Source organism: Felis catus, chromosome B3, assembly GCF_018350175.1.
Source record: "Felis catus isolate Fca126 chromosome B3, F.catus_Fca126_mat1.0, whole genome shotgun sequence".
Lineage (NCBI taxonomy): Eukaryota > Metazoa > Chordata > Mammalia > Carnivora > Felidae > Felis > Felis catus.
In genome coordinates, this window is record NC_058373.1 from 32,307,669 (window position 1) to 32,331,134 (window position 23,466).

General features: G+C 39.6%; 1 pseudogene; it reads left to right on the forward strand.

The window, feature by feature from the left end:
* Positions 1–1,966: 1,966 nt before the first annotated feature.
* On the forward strand, positions 1,967–2,471 carry LOC101089868 (annotated as a pseudogene).
* The last annotated feature ends 20,995 nt before the right edge of the window (positions 2,472–23,466 follow it).

Consider the following 23,466-nt stretch of genomic DNA (forward strand, 5'->3'; position numbering starts at 1 on the left):
GTCTCCCTCTCTCTCTCTGCCCCTCCCCTGCTCACACCCTGTCTCTGTCTCTCTCTCTCAAAATTAAATAACATTAAAACAAAAAATAAATTAAAAAAAATTAGTGACTGGGTGACTCAGTCAGTTAAACCTCCAACTTCAGCTCAGGTCCTGATCTCACAGTTTGTGAGTTCAAGCCCCACATTGGGCTCTGTGCTGACAGCTCAGAGCCTGGAATCTGCTTTAGGTTCTGCATCTCCCTCTCTCTCTGCCCTCCCCCTGCTCATACTTTGTCTCTCTCTCTCTCTCTCTCTCTCTCTCTCTTTCTGTCTCAAAAATAAATAAAAATTAAAAAATTAAATTTAAATAGTCCTCTGTGGCTTGTGGCTATCATATTGGACAGCACAAATAGAGAGGATCCACTGTATGCTTCCTAGGAATTCAGGAGAGACAGAAAAATAAATCCAGTCAATAAAAAAATAGAAAAACTCATACAACTGAACAAAAACCAACAACCCACTTCAAAAATGGGCAGAAGACTTGAAAAGAACTTTCTGCAAAGATAATAAACAAATGGCCAATAAGCACAGGAAAAGACTTTCAATATCATTAGCCATTAGGGAAATGCAAATAAAAACACAGTGAGATACTTCTTCAAAACCATTAGGATGGCTACAGTTAAAAACAAATAAACACACAAGCCCAGAAAATAACTGGTATTAGCGAGGATGTGGAGAAATTGGAACCCTTGTGCATTGCTGATAGGAATTCAAAATGGAACACCTGCTATAGAAAATGTTTTGTCAGTTTCTCAAAAGTTAAACAAAAATTACCTGATGGTTCAGGAATTCCACTTCTAGGTACATACCCAAAAGAATTGAAAGCAAGGACTGAAATAAATTCTCGCACGTTAATCTTCATAGCAGCATTATTGACAATAGCCAAAGGTAGAAATAATCCAAATACCCATCGACAGATGAATGGAAAACAAAATGTGGTATACACATATAATGGAATATTATTCAGTCTTTAAAAAGAATGAAATTCTGATACAACATGTATGAACCTTGAAAACATTATGCTAAGTGAAAAAAAACAGACACGAAAGGACAACAATTGTATGCTCCCACTTATATGCAGTACCCAGTAGAGGCAAATTCATAGAGACAGAAAGTAGCTTAGAGGTTAGCAGAGGCTTGGGAGTAGGAAGGAATGAGAAGTTACTATTTAATGGGCATTATGAAAATTAATAAAGGGAAACCACTAAAATGGAATCGGAAGGCTGGTAGGGGGAGCTCTCATGTCCTACCATTCATCATCAATTACAAATCCAAGAGGAAGAAATGGACTTTGCATCTCCGTACTCCTTTACTATCCAGGCAGGAGGGAAAAGGCTACCCTCCTCTCCCCCTAGCAACAGCCCAGCCAATGAGAGACAATTACTACTCAGCCAATGAGAAGCCACTATGCTTCCAAATCCTAGTTTACTTCACTGGACTTTTTGTTTATAACACCCCTCCCAACTTCTCCCTTTCCTCTATAAAAGAGCAGTTTCTCTCCTTTGTTCTCAGACTTACCTATGGTTTTTGCTGTAGCTTGCTGGTCCCAGATTGCAAGTCTCTGCTATTCCCGAATAGACCCATTTTTGCTGGTAAAATGAACTGGCGGTTTTATTTTTAAGGTTAACTAACAGTACAGTTTATGTTCAGGATGGTGAAAAATTCCAGAAATAGATGGTGGTGATGGTTGCACAACATTGAATATTCTTAAATGCCACTGAATTGCATACTTAAAAATGGTTAAAATGGAAAATTTTACATTATGCATATTTTACCACAAGAGAACGCTTTAATAGAAAAACCACAAATAAGGAAAAGAAAGGGGTTAAAATGAAAGCTAAAGAAGGTGGAAGGCACAGAAGGAGGAGGAGCTTAGAGCCCTTGGGCCCTGCAGAGCCAGGCAGCAGCAGCACCCGGCGTAGGTGGCCATGGGGAAGCATTACTTCTGTGACTACGGCAACCACTCCTTCCAGGACAAGCTCCACACCCACAAGAAACACCTGAATGGGCTGCAGCACCTCAAAGCCAAGAACGTCTGGTATGACCTGTTCTAAGATGGGTCTGCCATCTTGTTAGATGAACAGAAGAAGCGGCCCCGTGGGAAGTTTCTACTGACAGGCCAGTGTGACTTTGGCTCCAAATGCAGATTTCCCCACATGTCACAGACAGACCTGCAAGAGCAGAGTATCCAGGTGGAGAAGGAGACGTGGGCCAGGAAGTGGCCAATAACTGTCCTCAAGCTCCCTGAGGACCATCTAGAAGACTGGTTGGAAAAGAGCCAATCGGCTGAGCTCAGCCCGAAGCAGCAAGGACGAACTCATGAGAACCACCGTCTTCCGCTATCCTGGAGGCTAGCCACCAGTCCCAGAGCTGTCTGCATTCCTGCGGGCAGCCCCACCCAGGGCGTGGTCCCTGAAGCCCAGAGTCCACTGAGACTGAGGGCTCCCTCCCCACCTGCCTCCCTCTTGTCAGCTTCTGGGTTAGTCACAATAAAGAGAAGGGCTTGTTCTGGGGACACCAAGGCCCCCTTCTGCTGCACCCCATGGAGCCTCTGAAACCATCAGCTTGGCTTGGCCTGACCGAGCCCCCACAGTCTCCCTACCAGGTGTAGCCCTGGTCCTAGCTCTGTTCCAAGCAGCTTCCCCCTCCCTCTGTCATGGGACATCTTGAGAAGATGGGTGAGAAAACTTTCTTCTGGATGTTTATAAAGAAAGTTTGTCAAGAAAAAGAAAGGAAAGAAAGAAAGAAAGAAAGAAAGAAAGAAAGAAAGAAAGAAAGAAAGAAAGAAAGAAAGAAAGAAAGAAAGAAAGAAAGAAAGAAAGGGAGATGAAGGAAGGAAGGAAGGAAGGAAGGAAGGAAGGAAGGAAGGAAGGAAGGAAGGAAGGAAAGGTGATTGTAGGGGTAATAAGAAATTAATAGATCCAATTTCTCATGAATAGATTTAAAAGAGTGGGTAAGATTCCCTAGTAAATACATATAGTACCAAAACTGGCTCAAGAAGAGCAGAGAAACTGGACAAATAAATAATAGTGAAAAAGAAGTCAAAGAGAGGCGCCTGGGTGGCTCAGTCGGTTGAGTGTCCAACTTCGGCTCAGGTCATCATCTTGCAGTTTATGAGTTCGGGCCCCTCGTTGGGCTCCGTGCTGACAGCTCGGAGCCTGCAGCCTGCTTCGAATTCTGTGTCTCCCTCTCTCTCTGTCCCTCCCCTGCTCATACTCTCTGTCTCTCAAAAATAATAAATGTTAAAAAAAAAAAAAAAGAAGTTGAAGAGCTACCTTCCCTTCTGTTGCCCTGCCTTTCCCCTCCAAATCCCAGGCCTGTAGGTTTATGTATGCAAGTACCTTAGAATTATCTGAGTACATTTTAAAATACATATATAGATTTCCTGGCTTCCCAGACTCAATGAACTAGAGTCTCCAAAGTTTGCCCTGACAATCTATTTTTTCCATTAAGATTTTGTTTTCAAATGTTATGTATGGTGGTTGTGTAAAAAAAAAAAAAAAAAAAAAAAATCCAACAATAAAGACGTGCATAAAATAAAAATGAAGTCCCCCCATTTCTCTCCCACTCCTTCCGAGTTAACAAATGTTATCAATTTATGTATATTATTTCATATTTTTCTTGTATTGGTACAAAAATAAATGGAATCTATACGGGGCGCCTGGGTGGCTCAGTCAGTTAAGTGTCCAACTTTGGCTCGGGTCATGATCTCACAGTTCATGGGTTTGAGCCCCGTGGCGGGCTCTGTGCTGACAGCTCAGAGCCTGGAGCCTTCTTCAGATTCTGTGTCTCCCTCTTTCTCTACCCCTCCCCGGCTCGCACTCTGTCTCTCTCTCTCTCTCAAAAATAAATAGTAAACATTAAAAAAGTTTTTTTAAAAAATATAGTCACTGTATATACAGTAGTCCTTGGACCAATGTTGGGTGAATTTAAATTAGCCCAAAGCATGGAAAAACCTGGAATGTCAGCCAACCATTCTTTAAAGCTACTGAAGGGGCGCCTGGGTGGCGCAGTCGGTTAAGCGTCCGACTTCAGCCAGGTCACGATCTCGCGGTCCGGGAGTTCGAGCCCCGCGTCAGGCTCTGGGCTGATGGCTCGGAGCCTGGAGCCTGTTTCCGATTCTGTGTCTCCCTCTCTCTCTGCCCCTCCCCCGTTCATGCTCTGTCTCTCTCTGTCCCAAAAATAAAAATAAAAATAAAAACGTTGAAAAAAAAAATAAAGCTACTGTAGCCCTGAACCCAAAACCAAGAAAGATCACATGGAGAAAAGAACAACTATCAGAACAACCTCATTTATGAACACAGATGGAAAATTAGAAATAAAATACTAGCAAAGATTGTGGTTAAGCACACACATCTGACTATTCTTTCTCCTAAAACTCCATTAACGTGATAGAGTAAAATAACCTAATACAGCAAAGAGAATGATGATGGACCATCACCAAGCAAGAGACTTCCTAAGCTTTCTGGAAAACAGTAAGTAGAGAGAATTGATGGATGAGACATGGAGTGAGCCCACTGTCCAGAATAAGTGAAGAAAGGGGCCTTTAGCTGAGGAGGGAGCTGGAATGCCCAGCAGAGCCCAAGAGTTGGTAGGGAAGGACAGAAGAGATACAAGGAGATCTAAAAGGAAGCTAAGTGGAAGTCTTTCTATAAACAACTTCCCAAGAGGCCATCCTTGGACCATCCCGCCCCTGCTATCAGCACTCAGGCAGAGCTCACCAGAGAGGGTCAACCACAGAGAACAAAGGTTGCCAGGTGGGTAATAATCTCAGAATAAGGTCTTCTCCTTTAAAAAAAAAAAAAAGTTTATTTTGAGAGAGAGAGAGAGAGGGAAAGAGAGAGAGAGAGAGAATGTGCAGGGGGAAGGGGAAGGGAGAAAAATCCCAAGCAAGGTCTGCACTGTCAACACAGAGCCCTACATGGGGCTCAAACTCAAGAACCATGAGATGATGACCTGAGCCAAATTCAAGAGTCCAGATGCTTAACCAACTGAACCACTCAGGTGCCCTAAGATTTTCTCCTTTTGAGGCGTCTCTTCCTTTCCCTCCCTCTAATTCTAAAAGTCAGCTCCGAGCCCTGTCTTGGCATAATAACAAACCTCTGGAGCCTCTGAGCAGCTTTCCCCTTCAGAGAGATACTGAATGAGGAAACAGATCTAGACTTATACAGTACACAGGAAACTCATACCAGCTACACAGAAATACCAACATGGTTTTTCTCTCTTAAATATAGAAAAGCAAATATAGATCACCGCACACACAAATAGAAGAAAAAGATCAGGATTTTTAAAATCTGGCCTAAAAGGAATAAGGAATTCAGAGAACAGAAAACCTTTAAAAACTACCTATTCAGAGAGATTTTTAAAAGATAATATATCCATAAAAGAATTACAGATTGCTCTGATAAAGTAACAATCACAGAATAAGAAATTGCTCTTAGGATTTTAAATATAATCGCTGAGGTTAGAAATATAATAGAAGAATTGGCGAATAAAGAAAATATCTTAGGACACAGAACAAAAAGCAAAAGGCCTGGGAAATATGAGAGAAAAAGGTAAGACAAAGAAAATTGATCCAGAAAGTCAAACATTCAGAAAGGGAGGAAAAAAACATGGAGGGTCAGAATTTATCCCAAGTAGTGAACAGATAGTAGTTTTCTAACTGAAAGATTCCAGCAAGTATTAAACATAATAAATGGAAAAGACCCACACCTCAACATACCCTTATACATTTTGGAACACCAAAAACAAGTGCCATTTCCAAAACTTCCAAAGAAAAACCCTTTTATTGAAGTATAGTTATCATACATGTTATGTCAATTTCAAGCACACGATATAATGACTAAATAGTTCTACACATTACTCAGTGTTCATCACGATAAGTGTAGTCACCTTCTGTCACCAACGTCATTACCATTGTTATTTGACTATTTTCTCTATGCTGTATTTTCATCTCTGTGACTTATTTATTTTGTAACAGGAAGTTTGTACCTCTTAATCCCCTTTTTGTACTGCACCCAACCTCTCACTCACCTCTTCAACAATTTATTCTCTGTATTTAGGATTCTGGGGTTTTTTGTCCCTTTGTTCCTTCAATCTGTTTCTTAATTTCATATATGAATGAAACCATATGGTATTTGTTTTTCTCTGCTGACGTATTTCACTTAGCATAATATCCTTTAGGTCCAACCATGTTGCAAATGGCAAGATCTCTTTTTTTATGGCTGAGTAATATTCCATTGTGTATATATACTACATCTGCTTTATCCGTTCATCTGTTGATGGACACTTGGGCTGCTTCCATATCTTGGCTATTGTAAATAATGTTGCAATGATGTGAGAGTGCATATATCCTTTTCAAATTACTATTTTAGTTTTCTTTGGGTAAATACTCAGTAGTGGAATTACTGAATCATATGATATTTTTATTTTTCATTTTTTGAAGAAATTCCATACTGGTTTCCATAGTTGTTGCACCAGTGTTCATTCCCACCAAGAGTGCACAAGGTTTCCTTTTTTCCACATCCACACCAACACTTGTTATTTCTTGCTTTCTTTTGGATTCTAGCCATACTGACAGGCATAAGGTGATATCTTATTGTGGTTTTGGTTCACATTCCCCTGATGATTAGAGATGTTGAGTATCTTTGCATTTGTCTGTTGGCCACCTGTATGTCTTCTTTGGAAAAATGCCCATTTTTAATCAGATTATTATTATTATTATTATTATTATTTGTTGTTGAGTTGTGTAAGTTCTTTATATATTTTGGATACTAACCCCTTTCAGATACATCATTTGCAAATATCTTCTCCCATTCAGTAGGCTGCTTTTTTGTTTTGTTGATCATTTCCTTTGCTGTGCAAAAGCTTTTTATTTTAGTGTAGTCCTAATAGTTTAATTTTGCTTTTTTTCCCTTGCCTGAGGAGACATATCTAGCAAAATGTTTCTATGGCCGATGTCAAAGAAATTACTGCCTGTGTTTTCTTCTGGGAATTTTATGGTTTCAGGTCTCACATGTAGGTGCTTAATCTATTTTGAGTTTATTTTGTATATGGTGTAAAAAAGTGGTCCAGTTTCATTCTTTTCTTTTTTTTCTTTTTTTAAAAATTTTTTTTAATGTTTATTTTTATTTTTGAGACAGGGAGAGACAGCATGAACAGGGGAGGGTCAGAGAGAGAGGGAGACACAGAATCTGAAACAGGCTCCAGGCTCTGAGCTGTCAGCACAGAGCCTGACGCGGGGCTTGCCTCGCAGACCACGAGATCATGACCTAATCCAAAGTCGGATGTTTAACCGACTGAGCCACCCAGGCGCCCCAAGTTTTTTTTTTTTAATTTTTTTTTAATGTTTATTTTTATTTTTGAGACAGGGAGAGACAGCACAGTTTCATTCTTTTCATGTAGCTGTCCAGTTTCCCAACACCATTTATTGAAGAGACTGTCTTTTTCCCATTGCATATTCTTGTCTCCTTTGTCGTAGATGAATTGACTATAAAAGAGTGGGTGTATTTCTGGGTTCTCCATTCTGTTCCATTAATACCTATGTGTTTTTTTTTTTAATTTTTTTTCAACGTTTATTTATTTTTGGGACAGAGAGAGACAGAGCATGAACGGGGGAGGGGCAGAGAGAGAGGGAGACACAGAATCGGAAACAGGCTCCAGGCTCTGAGCCATCAGCCCAGAGCCCGACGTGGGGCTCGAACTCATGGACCGCGAGATCGTGACCTGGTTGAAGTCGGACGCTTAACCGACTGCGCCACCCAGGCGCCCCCCTATGTGTTTATTTTTGTGCCAGCACCATACTGTTTTGATTATGATACCTTTGTAGTATATCTTAAAAACTGGGAGTGTGATACTTTCAGCTTTGTTCTTCATTCTCAAGATTACTTTGGGGTCTTTTAATTGTTTTATTTCTGTGAAAAATGCTGTTGGTATTTTGTTAGTGATCACATTAAATCTGTAGATTGCTTTGCGTAATATGGACATATTTGACAATATTAAAATTTTGACAATATTAATTCTTCTAATCCATGAGCATGGAATATCTTCTATTTGTGTCATCTTTAATTTCTTTCATCAGTGTTTTATAGTTTTCAGGTTTTTCACCCCTTTGGTTAAATTTATTACAGGCATTTTATTCTCCTTGATGCAGTCGTAAATGAGATTTTTTAAATTATTTATTTATCTAATTTAATTTATTTATTTGAGAGAGAGAGAGAGAGAGAGAGAGCAAGCAGGGGAGAGGGAATAGGCTCCACACTCAGCATGGATCCCACGTGCTGATCATGACTCAAGCCAAAATCAAGAGTCAGATGCTCAACCAACTGAGCTACCCAGTTACCCCAGGATTTTTTTCTTAGTTTCTCTTTCTGCTACTTCATTATTAGTATATAGAGGTATATTAATTTTTTATGCTGTGACATTTTTTTAATCAGTTCTAACAGTTTTTTGATGGAGTCTTTAGGGTTTTGTCTACATAGTATCTATATTTAGTATATTATCTATGTATAGTATCGTGTCATCTGAAATAGTGGGAGTTTTACCTCTTCCTTATCAATTTGAATGTCTTTTATTTCTTTTTCTTATCTGATTGCTGTGGCTAGGGCTTCCAGTACTATGTTGAATAAAAGTGATGAGAATGGACATCCTTGTCTTTTTCCTGATCTTACAGAAAAAGCTCAGTTTTTTATTACTGGGTATGATGTTAGCTGTGGGCTTTTCATATTTCGCCTTTAATAGGTTGCAGTATATTCCCTCAAAACCTAATTTGTTGAGAGTTTTTATCATGAATGGACATTGTACTTTGTCAAATGCTTTTTCTGCATCTACTGAAATGATCTTTGTCCTTTCTCTTGTTAATATGATGTATCACATGGATTGATTTGTGAATGTTGAATCACCCTTGTATCTCTGGAATAAATCCACTTGATGGTGGCAAATGACTTTTTTAAAACTGTATTGTTGAATTCAGTTTGCTAATATTTTGTTGAGGAATTTTGTATCTATGTTCATCAGAGATATTGGTCTGTAGTTATCTTTTTCTGTAGTGTCTTTGTCTGATTTTGGTATCAGAGTAATGCTGGTAAGTAAGGCCTCATAGAACAAATTTGGACCACAATTTTCCACCTGACTGCAAGATGTTCACTTCAGACCTAAAGGCAATTTAGGACCACTGCTTTCCTTCCTCTTCTATTTTTTTTTTTTTTTTTTTTTTTGGAATAGTTTGAGAAGAATAGGTATTATCCCTCTTTAAATGTTTGGTAGAATTCACCTGTGAATCCATCTGGTCCTGGACTTTTGTTGGGAGTTTTTAAAAATTACTGATTCAATTTCATTATTAGAAATTAATCTACTCAAATTTTCTATTTCTTCTTGGTTCACTTTTTGTAGTTTATATGTTTCTGGGTATTTATCCATTTCTTCTAAGTTGTCCAACTTGTTGGTATGCAATTTTTCATAATATTCTCATAATCTTTTGTATTTCCATGGTATCAGTTGTCATTTACCCTCCTTCATTTATGACTTTATTTATTTGCATCCTCTAATATTTATTTATTTATTTATTTACTTATTTATTTATTTATTTACTTATTTATTTATTTATTTATTGATGTGTTTATTTTTGAAGGAGAGAGAGACAGAGCATGAGCAGGGAATGGGCAGAGAAAGAGGGAGACAGAATCTGAAGCAGGCTTCAGGCTCTGAGCTGTCAGCACAGAGCCTGACACAGGGCTCAAACCCATGAGCTGTGAGATTCTGACCTGAACCAAAGTCAGATGCTTAACTGATTGAGCCACTCAGGCACCCCTCGAATCCTCTATTTTTTTCCTTGATGAGTCTGTCTAAAGATTTATCAATTTTGGTGATCTCTTCAAAGAACCAGCTCCTGGTTTTAGTAGTCTTTTCTTGTTTTAGCTTCTGTTGCATTTATTTTTCTATAATCTTTATTATTTCCTTTCTTCTATGGGCTTTGAGTTTTATTTTTTCTTCATTTTCTTGTTCCTTAAGGAGTAAGGTCAGGTTGTTTGTTTGAGATTTTTCTTTTTTCTTAAAGCACACTTATGTTGCTATAAACTTCCCTCTTAGAACTGCTTTTACTGCATCCCAACGATTTTGGACCATTGTGTTTTTTTGGTTTTGTTTTTGTTTTTAAATTTTGTTAATTTTTTTTTATTTATTTTTGAGACAGAGAGAGAGACAGAGCATGAGCGGGGGAGGGTCAGAGAGAGAGGGAGACACAGAATCTGAAGCAGACTCCAGGCTCTGAGCTGTCAGCACAGAGCCCAATGCAGGGCTCAAACTCATGACCGTGAGATCATGACCTGAGCCGAAGTCAGACGCTCAACCGACTGAGCCACCCAGGTGCCCCATGGACCATTGTGTTTTTAATTTTCATTTGTCTCGTGTATTTTTTAATTTCCTCTGTGATTTTTTTGGATAACCCATTCATTGTTTAGTAACCTGTTATTCAGCCTCAATGTATTTGTATTCTTTCTAGATTTTTTATTGTGATTGATTTCTAATTCTGTACATTGTGATTAGAAAAGATGCATGATATGACTTCAATATTCTTGAATTTATTGATATTTATTTATTTTATTTGTGTGTGTGTGTGTGTGTGTGTGTGTGTGTGTGTGGCTTAACATGTGATCTACTCTGGAGAATGTTCCATGTGCATTTGAAAAGAATATGTACTCCTCTGGTTATTGGAAGGAATGTTCTATATATATCTGTTAGGCCCATCTTGTCTCTATCCATTGTTGCAAGTAGGGTGTTAAATTTCCTATTATTACTGTATTATTTATTGTGTTGTTAACTTCTTCTTTTAAGTCTTTTAATACTTGCTTTATGTATTTAAGTACTCCCATGTTGAGTGCATAGATATTTACAATTGCTATATCCTTTGGATTATTACCTTAGCGTTATAGAGTGTCCTTGTTTCTTGCTATAATTTTTGCTTAAAGTGTACCTTATCTGATATAGTATTTCTTTTTTTTTTTTTTAATGTGTATTTATTTTTGAGACAGAGAGAGACAGAGCATGAATGGGGGAGGGTCAGAGAGAGAGGGAGACACAGAATCCGAAACAGGCTCTGGGCTCTGAGCTGTCAGCACAGAGCCCGACGCGGGGCTTGAACTCACAGACCGTGAGATCATGACCTGAGCCGAAGTCGGACCCTCAACCAACTGAGCCACCCAGGCGCCCCTCTGATATAGTATTTCTATCCCAGCTTTCTTTTTCTTCTATTTGTATGTTAAATGTTTTTCCATCCCTTCACTTTCAATATGCATGCCTTTAGGTCTGAAGTGAGCCTCTTATAGGCAGCATATAGATGGGTCTTGCTTTTTTATCCATTCAGTCATCCTATGGTTTTTTGATTGAAGCATTTAGTCCATTTGCATTTAAGAAATTATTGATAGGCATATACTTATTGCCATTTTGTTATTTGTTTTACAGTTCTTTCTTCTTCTGTTGTTCTCTTCCATTGTGGTTTGATGGCTTTCTATATTGTTATGCTTGTATTCCTTTCTTTGTGTGTGTGTATATCTATTACAGGTTTTTGATTCATACATTAAGTTCATATATAACAGCTTATGCTTATAGCCATCTAGTTGATGGTCACTTAAGGTTGAACATATTCTAAAGGCACTAGATTTTACTCCCCCCACCACGTTTTATCTGTCTGATGTCATATTTTACATCTTTTATTTTGTGAATCACTTGACTGATTTTTGTCAATGCAATTGATTTTACTGCTTCTGTGTTTTAACCTCCATACTGTTTTTTGTTTGTTTGTTTGTTTGTTTGTTTGTATTTAAAATTTTTTATTTTAAAGAAAGACAGAGAAAGAGAGTGTGTGAGCAGAGGACAGGGGCAGAGAGAGATAGAACCTCAAGCAGGCTCCATTCTCAGTATGGAGCCCAACATGGGACTCGATCCCATGACCCAGGGATCATAACCTGAGCTGAAATCAAGAGTTGGACTCTCAACTGACTGAGCCACCCAGGTGCCGCTCCATACTGGTTTTATAAGTGATTAATCTATTACTTTTATTATATGTTTGCATTTACCTGTGACATTTTTTCCTTTCATAATTTCCTTACTTCTAGTTATGGCCTTTTTCCCCCCCACTCAAAGAATTCCTTTCAATGTTTCTTACAAGACCAGTTTACTAGTGGGGCACCTGGGTGGCTCAGTCGGTCAGGGGTCCGACTTTGGCTCAGGTCATAATTTCTCAGTTCAGGAGTTCAAGCCCCATATCGGGCTCTGTGCCGACAGCTCAGAGCCTGGAAACTGCTTTGGATTCTGTGTCTCCCTCTCTCTCTCTCTGTCCCTCCCTCCCTGACTTGAGCTGTCTCTTTGTCTCAGAAATAAACATTAAAAAAAAAAAAACAAAGACTAGTTTGGTAGTGATAAACTCCTCTAACTTTTGTGTGTTTGGGAAACTCTTTATCTCTCCTATTCTAAATGATAACCTTGCCAGATAGAGTATTCTGCTTTTCTTTCTATCATTTATTTATTTATTTATTTATTTTTTTGCTGGTTTTTCCTTTCAGCACTTTGAATATATCATGCCATTCCCTTCTGGCCTGCAAAATTTCTGCTGAAAAAAACAGCAGATAGCCCCTTATGGGGTTTTCCTTGTATGTAACTCTTTTCCTGCTTTTAAAATTCTCTTTTTTTTCACTACTTTTTGCCATTTCAATTATTGTATGACTTGATGTGGACCTCTTTGGGTTAATTTTGGTGGGAGCTCACTGTACTTCCTGGATCTGGATGTCTGTTTCTTTTCCCAGATTAGAGAATTTTTTCAGTTGTTATTTCTTCAAACAAATCTTATGCCCCCTTTTCTCTCTGTTCTTCCTCTGGTATCCCTATAATGTGAATGCTATTGTGCTTGATAATGTTGCTGAGTTCTCTCTCTCTCTCTCTTTTTTTTTTTTTTTTTTAACATTTACTTATTTTTGAGACAGACAGAGACAGAGCATGAACGGGGGAGAGTCAGAGAGAGGGAGGGAGACACAGAAACCGAAACAGGCTCCAGGCTCTGAGCTGTCAGCACAGAGCCCGATGCGGGGTTTGAACTCACGAACCGCGAGATCATGACTTGAGCCGAAGTCGGACACTCAACCGACTGAGCCACCCAGGCGCGCCATGTTGCGGAGTTCTTTTAACCTATTCTTACTTTTTATTATTATTTTGCAAAGATTTTTTTTTTTAAAAAGCCACTTACTTTGGTGGAAAGTCAAGTTAATAGTGGACTTTGCATCAGTAACATTACACTCTAAAAGAAAATGAAGCGACGTTTCAATAGTTCGGAGGGAAAATTATTTTCAAGTTAGAACTGTATACTCACTCATACTGTGGAACTATCAGTCAAGTACGAAAACAAAATAAAGACATTTTAGATATGCAAAGACTAAGAACATTAACCTCCTATATACTTTTTAGGAGGTAGAATCTTGAGGATATAATGAAATAAAATGCAGGTAAAAACCATGGAAGAGGAAGATGTTGGATTCTTGATGTATTTTCTAAAAAATACAACTAATGGCAGCTTAAATAAATATGGGGTTTTTTTCCACATAAAAAGTCTGGTGGGGGCATTTAATGGCTGCTTTAGGAGCTCCTGGGTGTCATTAGATTCTACACTCCTTCTTTTTCAGTTCTACCAACTCTGACATTTGATCTTCATCTTCCCTGTAACAAGATGGCTGCAGTAACTCCAAACATCACATCTCCATTCCCATGGAGAAGAAGGAAGAAGCAAATGTAAAAGCCAAATCTATTCCCATCAAAAATATTTTCCTGAGGACCCACTCAGAAATTTTCATTTATATCTCATTAGCTAGAATTAAATGGATCATATGGCCAGCCACCCCTAGCTGAAAAAGAACCTAAAGAGAAAAAGCATTTTTTTTAGGTTGGCTTAGAAAAGCATTTTTAAGGTATATTCCCCTTCCTTTCCTAAAGAAAAAAAAAAAAGTGAGGTTCTCATAGTAATAAAAAAAAAAAAAAGGAGAAAAATTATTGGGCAGTCAGCCAACAATGCTTACCACATAAAACATAATTTTGGCTCTACAAAGCAAGAAGGGCTTAAGCAGTAAGGAAAAAGAAAATCCAGATGTAGTGATTCCAGAATTAGTTGATTCATTAACTCTGTGACACCACTTGGAGGCTAGATTCTTTTCGTATCTCTGCTCTGCCATTTCTTAGTGTTGGCTTCAGCCTCAAGATGATAGCAAGATGGCTGTCACAATTTCAGTGTGAAATCTACATATGGCACGTCCAGAGGAAGAAAAAAGACTGTTTTCTGTATTTTTCCCCTCAAAGAAACAAGAAAATCTTTCCCAGAAGCCCCTTCGCTAATTTATCCTCGTGTCTTATTAGCCACAATTGAGTCACATTTCTGAGCCAATCACTAGCAGAGTGAATGGGATCATCATTGTTGACCTAGACTAATCATCTCAGTGGAATGTGAATGGAGGAATCAAGCAGTGTTCACTACAATACTTCCTATTGTGCTCACCAGGGGAAAGAAGTCTCACTAAGACCACATTGTTACAGATCTAGAAGCCAATCATTTCATATTAGGATAACATCCCAGAAGGATCCAACAAGAATGTCTTTCAGAGGAAGCATAGAATAGATTTCAAGCAAAAGTAGTAGGAAAGAATCTGAAAGAGCTTAGTGGTATGGTCATATTAGTTTTCTCAACAACAGAGGAAGATAATTAGAAATTCTAGGGAAGAACGTGTACAAAAAAGTCATCATTTGGGGCGCCTGGGTGGCGCAGTCGGTTAAGCGTCCGACTTCAGCCAGGTCACGATCTCGCGGTCCGGGAGTTCGAGCCCCGCGTCAGGCTCTGGGCTGATGGCTCAGAGCCTGGAGCCTGTTTCCGATTCTGTGCCTCCCTCTCTCTCTGCCCTTCCCCCATTCATGCTCTGTCTCTTTCTGTCCCAAAAATAAATAAACGTTGAAAAAAAATTAAAAAAAAAAAAAGTCATCATTCAAATGGGAAGCAAAAGAGAACCCATTTGACCTGGGTCTCTTTCAAGTATCACAGGTTCATATCAGTGATCTTGTAAAGAAGGAAATGTGAGTTGATCACACAGCACAGGACTGCAATCACTGAAAGAAGGGAAACAAACGTGTGAGTCCTAAAATTGCCCCAGCTCGGGGCACCTGGGTGGCTCTGTGGGTTAACTGTCTGACTTTAGCTCAGGTCATGATCTCAGGGTTTATGAGTTCAAGCCCCACATCAGGCTTCACAGAGACTGCTTGAGATTCTTCTTCTTTCTCAGAATTTCTCAAACAGAATCAGTCTATCTAAGTTGAGGAGACAGAGATTGGAATTTGGAGAGACAGGTGGCTAGAATCTGTGAGGCACCATCTTGGAAGGGAGGCAGCTACACACACAGAAAGCTCTGGAGATCTGCAGAAGGATCCTAGAGACGAATCTTTGGCTGAATGATGATCTGAACATGTTTGTGGTGAAACTCCAGGAGGCTGGGGAAGGAACCACTAGAAAGCAGTAGGTCAAACAATTCCTGGAACTCATACTCAGTTGGGACTGGTTTTTGTTCCCAACAGCCAGAGTGAAGAGACTTTGTAATATATGGGACATCCTAAGAAGGGGGAACCCCAATACAGGGCCTAATTAAACCAAGAGATGTTGCTCTCATGTCATAACAACATGGAAAAGCAAGCCTCAAAATGATCAAACTGATCCACAATAACTTAACTGGATGCCAAAACGAAGCCCCACACTCTTTAAAGAAATACAGCAAGATGCAACATAAAACAAGGTAAATTTTACCATGTAGAGCATGCATAAAAAACCACCAGGCATGTATATAAGCAAGGAAAATATGGCACATAGCTAAGTGAAAAACTGATCAACAGAAACAAACCCAGAAGCAACAGAGTAGCTATTTTACATACACTCAAAATTGAAAGGAAAACATAAAAATAATGAGACAAATTAAAGATATAAAAAGGCCCAAATGGAATTTTTAAAGATAAAAAACAATGATCTGAGGTGAAATTTATATAGGATTGGATTAAGAGCAGATTAAACCCTGCAGTGAAAAAGAGACCAGTGAATGTAAAGACATGGCAAAAAAAAAAAAAACTCCAAAATGAAGCACACAGAGGGAAAAAAAAAAGACTGAAAAAATTAGCAGAACTTAGTGATCCTATGAGATACTTAAAAAAAATTTTTTTTTAATGTTTATTTATTTTTGAGACAGAGAGAGACAGAGCATGAACGGGGGAGGGTCAGAGAGAGGGAGACACAGAATCTGAAACAGGCTCCAGGCTCTGAGCCATCAGCCCAGAGCCCGACGCGGGGCTCGAACTCACGGACCGCGAGATCATGACCTGAGCTGAAGTGGGCCGCTTAACTGACTGAGCCACCCAGGCGCCCCCCCAAAAAATTTTTTTAACGTTTATTCATTTTTGAGAGACAGAATAGAGCGTGAGTGGGGGAGGGTCAGAGAGAGAGAGGGAGACACAGAATCCCAAGCAGGCTCCAGGCTCCGAGCTGTCAGCACAGAGCCTGACTGGGGGCTCGAACCCACTGACCCCAGATGATGACCTGAGCCTAAGTCAGACACTCAACTGACTGAGCCACCCAGGCACTGACCCCACCCATGAGACACTTTTACGTGATTTAAAATAAGTATTATCTGAGTTGCAGAAGAGGAGGAGGACAGAAACATATTAGAAGAAATAATAGCTAAAAGTTTTCCAAATCCAATGAACTTCAATGAAAGCTATAAATCTACAGATCCAATAAGCTCAATGAAGTCCAAGTAGATGAAACAGAAAGCAAAAAACTTCAAAATATATTATAATCAAATTTCTGGAAACACAGTGATAAAGAGAAAAATTTAATAGCTGCCAGAAAAAAAAAAAAAAAGACACATGTGTTCAAAGGAACAAAGGCAAAAACTACAGTAGACCTCTGACCAGAAACTATGCAAACCAGAAGATATGCAATGGGATCTTTGAAGAATTGGGGAAAAAATCATCTGTCAACTTGGAATTCTTTTTTTTTTTTTAATGTTTATTTATTTTTGAGAGAGAGAGAGAGAGAGAGCTCGTGTAAGCGGAGGAGGATCAGAGAGAGAGGGAGACACAGAATCCTAAGGAGACTCCAGGCTCTGAGCTGTCAGCACAGAGCCCGACGTGGGCCTCAAACTCCTGAACTGTGAGATCATGACCTGAGCTGAAGTCAGATGCTTAACTGACTGAGCCACTCAGATGCCCCTGGCTGGGTTTTAATCTATTTTATTACTATTTGTTTTCTATTTGACCCATTTTTTCCTTGTTAATTTTTTATCTTTCTTGCCTTCTTTTGGACTAATTGAATATATTTTAAGATTCCATTTTATTTTCACCATTTCTTATTAATTCTATCTCTTTTAGTTTTTACAAGTTGCTCTACTAAATCTTTAATGGATCACAGTTTTCCTCCAAACAATATTATATCACTTCATACAAAGTGTAAGAACCTTGAAACAGTATACTCTCCTTTCCCCACTCATGCCTTTTTTTTATTGTCATACATTTTACATTCTACATAATAAACCTCATAATACATTGCTATTATTTTTGTTTTAAACAGTCAATTATCTTTCAAAATATTTTATTTTTAAAAAAAATTTTTTTTGACGTTTATTTATTTTTGAGACAGAGAGAGACAGAGCATGAACGGGGGAGGGGCAGAGAGAGAGGGAGACACAGAATCGGAAACAGGCTCCAGGCTCTGAGCCATCAGCCCAGAGCCTGACGCGGGGCTCGAACTCACGGACCGCGAGGTCGTGACCTGAGCTGAAGTCGGACGCTCAACCGACTGAGCCACCCAGGCGCCCCTCAAAATATTTTAAAATGAAGGGCACCTTGGTGCCTCAGTTGGTTAAGCCTCCAACTTCAGCTCAGGTCATGTTCTCGCCATTTGTGAGTTCAAGCCGCACGTTGGGCTCTGTGCTGACAGCTCAGAGCCTGGAGCCTGCTTTAGATTCTGTGTCTCCCTCTCTCTCCGCCCCTCCCTTGCTTGCACTCTGTCTCTCTCAAAAATAAACATTAAAAAATAATTTTAATATTTTTAAATGAGGAAAAGTCTTTTATATTTACTTACATATTTATTCTTTCCAAATAACTTTCTCTATCTTATTTTTTTTTTCTATCTTAAGTCTTAGAATAAATTTAAAGTAGTTGAGGCATTGTGATTTGGGGAAGGCTAGACATACAGATCAATGAAACAAAAGAAAGTCCAAAGATAGACCGTACATTTATGGACAACTGATTCATAACAAAGGTGCCAAGGGAATTCAATGGGGTAGGACAGTATTTTCAACAAATGGTACTAAAAAAAAAAAAAAAGGATCTTGATCTTTACTTCATACTATATGGAAAAATTAACTCTGAATGGATCATAGACATAAATGTGAAAGCTGAAACTTAAGGCTTCCAGAATAAAATATAGGAGAAAATCTCTGTGACTTGGGGTAGGCAAAGATTTCTTAGGTAGGGCACACGAACGTAAATGTTAAAAGAAAGCATTGATAAATAGATTTGATCATAATCAAAACTTCTTCTTTTCAAAAGACACTACTTTGGAAATGAAAGAGCAGGGCACAGAATGGAAGAAAATATTTGTAAAACATATTTGGTATTTATATTTAGAATATATAAAAAATCTTACAACTCAATAGTAAGACAAACAGCCCAAATAAAATTGGGCAAAAGATGTTCATAGACATTTCACCAAAGAAGATACATGGATTGCCAATAAGTTCATAAAAAGATACCATTAATCATTAGAGAAATCCAAATTAAAATCACAATGGTATGCCACATACCTATTAGAATGACTAAAATTTAAAAAACTGACCTTGCCAAGGGTTGGTGTGGGAGAACTCAAAGCCTCAAACACTGCCAGGAATGTAATGGCATAACCCCCTTTGGAAAACAGTTTGGCAGTTTCTTAAAAGTTAATCGTACACTACCATTTGATTCAGTCATTCCACACCTAGGTATTTACCCGAGAGAAATGAAAGCATGTGTCCGCACAAAGTCTTGTACAAGATTGCTCATGCAGCTTTATTTGTGACAGGCATTACCTAGAAACAACCCAAAGATCCATCAACAGGTGAATGGATAAAACAATTGTGACATATCCATGCAATGAAACACTCCTCACAGGAAAACAGATTAAACTATTGACACACACAGCGTGAACGAACCTGAAAGAAGCTGTCAAAGATAATACATGTTATATGATTCTATTTATATAAAACTCTAGAAGAAGCAAACTTATAGTGACAGAGAGCAGATCGGTGGTTGCCCGGGGGTAGCTGGAGAGAAGTGGGGGGAGGGACTATAAAGGAAAAAGTGGAAACTTCTGGGAGTGAAATGAATGGTGATGATTTCACAGGTATATAAATATGTCGAAACTTATCAGACTGCACCCTTTAAATATGTGCAGTTCATTGTCTATTAATTATACCTCAATAAAACTGTTGATGACACTTATTGATTCTCTCCTTTGTGGTATTAACTGTGCCAGAACCCAAAGTAATGTCCCTCCTTGAGGAGCTCATAGTGAAGAGGGAACATTGACCTTTCTTCCTTTCCTTCCTTTCTTTCTTCTTTCTTTCTTTCTTTCTTTCTTTCTTTCTTTCTTTCTTTCTTTCTTTCTTTCTTTCTTTCTTTCTTTCTTTCTTTCTTTCTTTCTTTCTTTCTTTCTTTCTTTCTTTCTTTCTTTCTTTCTTTCTCCCTTTCTTTCTTTCTTTCTTTCTTTCTTTCTTTCTTTCTTTCTTTCTTTCTTTCTTTCTTTCTTTCTTTCTTTCTTTCTTTCTTTCTTTCTTTCTTTCTTTCTTTCTTTCTTTCTTTCTTTCATCAGCTTCATCCTCCCTCTGCAGATTGGCTTCCTGAAAATGGCAGGACTCCTGGCCACTGACACCTCAGTTCTCACATCTCATAGCTTATATCCCTGAGCAGAGAGAGACTGGCCGGCTTTCCTAAATTATAATCCATAAATTTCCTAGGGCTTCTGGGTAGCCTGTCTGGAGTCTTGCCTCCTCCTTTGAATCAAACAGGGAAAAAGGGTCTTGCAAGAATGAAATGGTCCCATTAGACCCACGTGGATCAGAGCATTTCTCAGGAAAAAAAAAAAAGACACTGCAGTACAACTTTAATCAGTTATTAACATGGAAACAACAGAAATGAGTTTCCCATCTGTGGGAAGATCAGGGACCTGGAGAACATCTTGAGCATTCTGGCACTAGCCACAGTTAGCAGAGTGCATCCCTTTAAAAACCAGAACCTCTTTAAAACCCCACATGGGCCAACTGGACTGATTTCTGGGTTTTTTTTTTTTTTTTGCCCAAAAATTATTTTCCTATGGACCTTCACAGATGAAAGTTATCATGTCAGGCTTATGGCTCTGTCAACTAAAGGAGGAAATACTTCTCTGCTGTGCCCTGTGCAGAGGCAGGTCTCAAAGTGTGGTTTGCAAACCAAGAACATTGGCATTACCTAGAAGCTTGTTAGAAATGCAAATTTTCAGCCTCCACCCCTACTGAATCAGAATTTCTAGGGGTAAATGTCACGAGGAAAACAGCTATTTTGAGTTTCATTTTATGGTATGACAACCCTGCTCACGACGAGTCTGGACATTTCGATAAGGAACCAAGGTTAGGATTTCCACCACAAGCTCCTGCTTTGCTCTTCCAGAGGCATCTTTTACACTAACCACACAGAGTGCGGCCTGCAAAAAGTTAGTGACCTCCACCCCAACCACCTTATAAATAATAGGGGTTTGCTGCCCTTCTCTCTTTTATTTTGCATGCTCCTGACTGAGACAGAGGACTGGCTCATTGCACACCTCCTCATCCCCATTTCTGGGATCTGTAAGTAATAAATCGTGTGACTTTATTTTCTTTGTGTGAACGTATTAAAATAGTGCCTTCAATCAAAATGACCCTTGGAGTTTTCACTTCCCCAAAGTGGGAGCCCAGCTGCTCAGGGTGGCTTGTGTCTCCTAATTCAGCAGATCATAATCTGTAGATTCTTAATTTAATACACCAGCTACAGGTCCCCCAATACAGTGGGGCCAATAAATCTGTTTTTGAACAGCCTTCTTTGTCATTCTGCTATGTGCCTAATTTTTTAAAAAAGATTGAATTTGAGCACTTGTTCTCAATTTTAGCTGCACATTGGAATCACCTTGGGAGTCTTAAAAATACACTGATGCTTGGGTCCTTCCTCCAGAGAGTCTGGTTTAATTGTTGTGGTTTAGGGATTGGGAATTTTTAAAGTTCCCAGGTGACCTAAAGTGCCTCCAAATTTGAGAAGCGTGCATTACAGCACATTAGAATGCATTACATGGCCACACATGCTGGGCCCCACCCCAAATCAAACAAGCCTGAATCTCTGGGGCTGGGACTGGATATTAGCAAGTATATATCTATACATAGGCGTTGGGGTTTCTCCAGGCTCCTGTGATGATTCTAATGTGTGGTCAGGGCAGAGAACTACTTCATTATGGTAACACTTCTAACCTCCTGTTACTTGCTTTTCCCCATGGGCTCAGGAGTGAGTTTTCTGGTGGGCAAGCGTGGGAGAAGGATGTGAGCAAGCCTGGGACCTGCCACCCACAGAGAGGTGTTTGTCTGTATCTCCATGGTGCCCCATGTTTTCCAGTGGCAGTGGGAGAATTGTGATTTTTTTCACATTGCTGGTGTCTCTGCCTGGATGGTCTGCCAAGTTTAGGGGCAAAGTTTTAACAGGTGTGTTAGCAGGCTAATCCACATTCTCCAACGTCACTTTGGAGATAAAATATCCCCCTTATACAGGTGATGTTGGAGAATGTGGATTAGTCTGTTAGCCAGATAAGCTTGTTAACACTTTGCCCCTGAATTTGGCCAAAGTTTTTTTTTTTTTTTTTTTTTTTTGAGAGTGAGAGAGAAACACAGAGAGAGAGCGAGGGTGGGCAACTGAGCAAGGGGCAGAGAGGGAGGGAGAGAGAGAGTCCTACAAGGGTCAGAGGGAGAGAGAGAAAGAGGGAGGGAGAGGGAGAGAAGTGGGCCTCACTCAAGGCAGAGCTTGTGTTCACCCAGGATGGGACTTGAGCTCAGCTGATTCAGGCTCAAGCTCACCTGAAGCAGGGCTCCAGCTCACCCGATGTGGGACTCCAACTCACGAACTGTGAGATCATGACCTGAGCCGAAGTCAGATGCTTAACTGACCCAGCCACTTAGGTGCTCTTGGCCAACTTAATCCAGTCAACACTTGACTCCTATGTCTTTCAATTGTTTCCAAATTTGAGCAGGAATTAAAAGAAGGTTCTGTATTGATTAGTCCCTAGAACCCCATCTGTAACACCAGGGAGAGCCTAACTTGGCTGTTGAGTTGCCCTGCCCCATCAGAGTAGAGATGGTACCCAAGGTACATTCTGAAGAAATCATGGGCACACCAAACTCCTCACCAGGAGATGAGCCAATCTTATTCTTTTTTTTTTTTTTTCAACGTTTATTTATTTTTGGGACAGAGAGAGAGAGAGCATGAACGGGGGAGGGGCAGAGAGAGAGGGAGACACAGAATTGGAAACAGGCTCCAGGCTCTGAGCCATCAGTCCAGAGCCCGACGCGGGGCTCGAACTCACGGACCGCGAGATCGTGACCTGGTTGAAGTCGGATGCTTAATCGACTGCGCCACCCAGGCGCCCCGAGCCAATCTTATTCTAACCTCAGCAGATCTTGCCCAAAGACCTTGCTTTGTCATCAGAAAAGACTCAGGCTGTCTGAAGAGGGTCATTTTAGGAGACTGAGATTGTCTTTCTCAGGCTAGTGACTCAGCCACCCTAAGCACATTCCTTTTGGAGTACAAAGGACTTGGGTTCAGATTCTATTTGGTTTTATTACTTGCCAGCTGGGGACCTTGAACAAGATATTCTCCTTTTTGAGACTCAGTTATCTTGTGTATGAAATAGAGTTTTGATAACCAAGTGAAATAATGAGATAATGAATGTGAAAATGCTTTGTAATCTGTGAAAAGCTGTGAAATATAAGAGGTTGTTACAATGAGCTCATATTCTAGATGGGGAGATTAGATGTGGAGAGATGTATTAGATGAACCCATCATGTAAGGCTTGATAACAGTTTTCAATGGTAGAGATACCTTATAGGTTTCTGGAGGAGGAAAAATTGAGGGGTGGTCATCCAGCCTTGGAAATAACTAGAGTCTCCTTGTGCTGAGGGAAGACTGGACCCACCACACTGATCTCTGCCCTCTGTGCTTCATTCACTTTCCCCTTAGGGACAGCATACAAGGGCCTTAGGGGAGGACTCCTGCCCATTCATGTTCTAACCCAAGGAACAAATGGCCCTTCCCTTAATTCCCTGCAGCACAGTTGAGC